This window comes from Centruroides sculpturatus, unplaced genomic scaffold, assembly GCF_000671375.1.
Source record: "Centruroides sculpturatus isolate CEXI.00-Female unplaced genomic scaffold, Cexi_2.0 scaffold1524, whole genome shotgun sequence".
Taxonomy (NCBI): domain Eukaryota; kingdom Metazoa; phylum Arthropoda; class Arachnida; order Scorpiones; family Buthidae; genus Centruroides; species Centruroides sculpturatus.
The window spans coordinates 49095-53166 of NW_019387049.1; positions in this window are offsets into that span (position 1 = coordinate 49095).

Genomic DNA, 4072 nt, shown 5'->3' on the forward strand with positions numbered 1-4072 from the left:
AGTTCGATATTTGATATTTTGATATGAGTGAGATATTTGATTCCTTTTTTCTGACAATGGGTTTTTCACGGTAAAATGATAAATTTGTTTAAAATATGTCAAAATATTAGGAAGAAAGTGAAGAATTGGTTTGCACATGGGTCGTATCTCACAATATTTTTTATTACTGGAATAGGCAGGGAGGTAAAAGTTACATTTACATGGAAACAACGGGAAATTTCACAATCAGCCATGACCTTGAGTACCCCAAATTTGACCTCTGAAGGTCATCTCAAGCATGATAATTGTAAGCGCGGCTCAATAAATGCATTAAAGTGGAAGAGCATCATTTTGAACATTTGTTATAAAATTTTCCCCCAAAACCAACATCTCAAACAATGGTAAGAATTAAAGTGACTCACCAAAAACAAGCACCACAATAGTGAGAGGCAAGGAGATTCACTGAAAATAAGCACCTCAAAGGGAGCAGAAAACTACTATATCCACATTATTACTCCTTGGTAGTGCTAAAAGTAGTGAATGCTTTTAAAGTTCAAAGTAATAAGGTCATGAAAAAATGTAACTTTTACCTCCCTGCCTATTCCAGTAATAAAAAGTAACCATTAGAAAAAGCTTATAATTTAACCTTAAAATAATCTTGACCTTTGACCTAGACAATAAGGTCAAAGGTACATCCGGTTGTGAAATTTCCTGCTCTTTCCATTTCCGGGGTCAAAAATGTGTGTTCCCATTGAAAAAACAGACTTGACCTCCAAATGACCTTGAAGGTCAAAGCCACATATGAGGTCACCAATTGATTGGCCCCTCGAAACCCTACAACTTTTTTCTATACCTTTTTCCAAAATAATGCAATCCAGTTAAGTTATTTCATTGTCTCAATATAAAAAAAAAATAAAAAATTTTTGTAGAAAAAAGCTGATGAGGACTCTGACTCCATGTCCGAAATGCATTCTAAAAATAAAATAGTGTTTTTCTAAATCTAATTTGATGTCCTTTGGTGGTGTAATAAATCTAGTGGTAAAGTAAAGCCAATTTTAGTGTTCACAAGCCATTCAGAAGACTAGACAAGAAGCGTATCATAGTATAAAAAATATACCCTGTATAATTCAGCTCCGATACTGTGTCTTGTATACTGGTACAATGGGTATATGCCCTTCTAATCAAGGATCTAAATGCTGCAAATTTTATGTGCTGGGGATCAACAGAGTTATATGGAATTAACAGAGGTTGAAAACATGGTTTCCTGTATACTTTGGTCTAGAATTTGCCATCTTTGCAAGAGATAGAAATTTCCAAGAAGTTTACTGTTGTTTCACTCTCCTGGTCTAATTGTAGGAGTAATCCATAGGGGTTATCATTGATTGCCTTTAAAAACTACTGCAGGTTTGGTTTTCTCTGCAACAAGATGAAAATATCATCAACATATCTAGCATATATGATGATGAGGTGTGGAATTTGGGCAGAATGTTGTTTTCTAATTGTCGTACCACTAGTTCACAAAGTATTGCTGAAGTGGGACTGCCCATAGGCACACCTCTTCCTTGTAAGTATACCTTATCCTCAAATTCAAAGAATGATGTATAACAGGCGTGGCCAAACTTTTATCCCTTAGGGGCTACTTTTTTGGTAAAATGTAGTCTGCGGGCAACTGTGAATATGGGCAAACAATTTTAGGATTTTTATATGCGCATGCGTTAACATTCATTTGCATTGTTCATTGGGATAAATACAAACAGTATGGGTACGTTGCACAGACAGTCTATTATTGTAAGAATAAATTATCGAATTAAGATTTGTAAACATTAATTTAAGTGAAAGCAAATTGTTCAACTTTAGTTTCATGGGCTACTTTCAAAACCTTTGGAGTCAACTGGTCGACCACGGTCTACATGTTGGCCATCCCTGATGTATAACATACAAGATATGCAAGTTCCAGTATATGATTGTGATGTTTGATGAATAACAGATGGCGCCACACACAATTTTATTAATTTATTATTATAATTAAAATTATAAAAATTATTTTCTAAATAAGATCTCATAATAGTCGGGAAAGTTATGCGACTTGTTACTGGATTTTCACTCTAGAATTACAGGACTGTGTTTGGTAGCGCAGAATGCTAAGTAAGAAATCTGATTGGTTAGAAGAATGGAACTAAGAATCATAGATCAAGAAAAAGATGGAAAACTGGAGAAAAAAGAGACAGTGGCGCCGCAAACAACATAGAAGTGAACTAACGTCTATGTCACTCGATCACATGTTTTTCTATAAGCTAGCTATAAGCTAGCTTAAGAATTTATGTCGAACACCTTTACAAATAAATAGAACTTTCACCTCTTCTCGATAATCTCTGTCATTAACTAACTTCAACTACTTATTTATATATTTATCTTAGAATTCTTCTTATCGTTTTTAAAATTTTAAATTTTTGTATTAGTGTTCTATTTTATCATAACTGATGAAGATCAGTAAAACTGATCGAAAGTGTTTTTATTTTATTAAATTCATTACTGGATCTTTTAAAGGCATGATTTTTTAAATCTGTTTTTATCCAGTTTGTGTAAAATATATAGTTATAATTTATATGTTTACAATTTTTTCAAATTGCAGCCCAATTATAAGAATATATTTAGAAAACATATTCTTTATAAATGTTTTGTTTAAATCTCTCATCTCTAAAAATTTGTTATTCTAATTAGTGGCAAATATGTTTTGGTAGCCAAAAAGTTCAATATAAGATTAAAATTTGCAAAACAAAAATTTTCCAGAAAAGACATCACTGCCAATGCAATAGTCATTCTATTTCTAATTTTTCAAGAATTTTATTCTCTATATGGACTAAGCTTAAAATTAAAGCATTAAGAAATTAAGTAGAAAATAATAAATAGCATTTATTTCAACATTTATTGTTAGTTTATCCACCCTCATTCCTTTTTTCTAAACCACCCTATAGTATATCTCTTTTGTGTCATATTAACAATGGCAAGATCTAGATTGGTCATGCCATATGTTCCAGTAAAATAAAATAAGTCAGAGAGAGAAAAACTCCCTTTTTTTGATGTAGTTGGTTTCTACTTGTAGTATGTGTATACAGAATTGTTAGAATTAAAGAAGAAAGAATATGGAATGGAAAGGAGGATTATGTACAGTACAACTGTCTTTATTTTATTGAATGATCTTTCATTTCCCTAAAAAAAATTTGTTAGTCTGAAGAACTACAAGTGGAACAACTTAGAAATAATCTGAAAAAATGAAAGGTTATATGTTGTTGCTAAAGGCCTATTGGCCCAGATGGTAACCTTTATTGGTTTGCCTATAGGATTGTCATCATTTAGCTGGCATGCTGGACAATTGTACAGAGCTTTCAAACACCATCTATTTTTGGCAAAATTTTAGTTTGGAGAAGTGTTTGTTTTAATTATCCCTTAATGGCCTTCATGAACTAAACACAGAACCTTTGATGCAAGAAAGATGGAATTACCAATCTGATCCACAAGTGCAAAAATTAACTAGCACTAAAATTTATCAGGTCAGTCCATAAGTTCATGCATATTTTTATCTACAAAAAAAGCAACAAAAAATTTTAATTAAATTTTGTTTCGATCTATAATGTATTCACCATTATTTTGTACAATTTCTTGCCATCTTGATGTTAGCTTTTTAATCACGTCTTCATAAAATGATTTCGGTTTTGAATCAAAATATTCAGAAATAGCCTTTTTTACATTGTTCTCATCCTCAAAAGTTTTCCCTTTTAAAAAATTCTGCAAACTGAGAAAAAGGTGATAATCACTGGGAGCAATAACTTGCGAATATGGTGGATGAGGTAAAATTTCCCAGTTGAAGCTTTTGAGTTTCTCTACAGTTATTTTTGCAGCATGTGGTCTGGCATTGTCATGTTGCAAGAGAACCTGCTTTCTGTTCACCAATGACGGTCGATTTTTTTCAATTTTTCATTTAAAACGCTCTAATTGATCACAATACATTTGAGCTGTAATTGTTTGATTAGGTTCTAACAGCTCAAAGTGAATTATACTTGACATATCCCACCAAACAGACAAAAGAATTTTT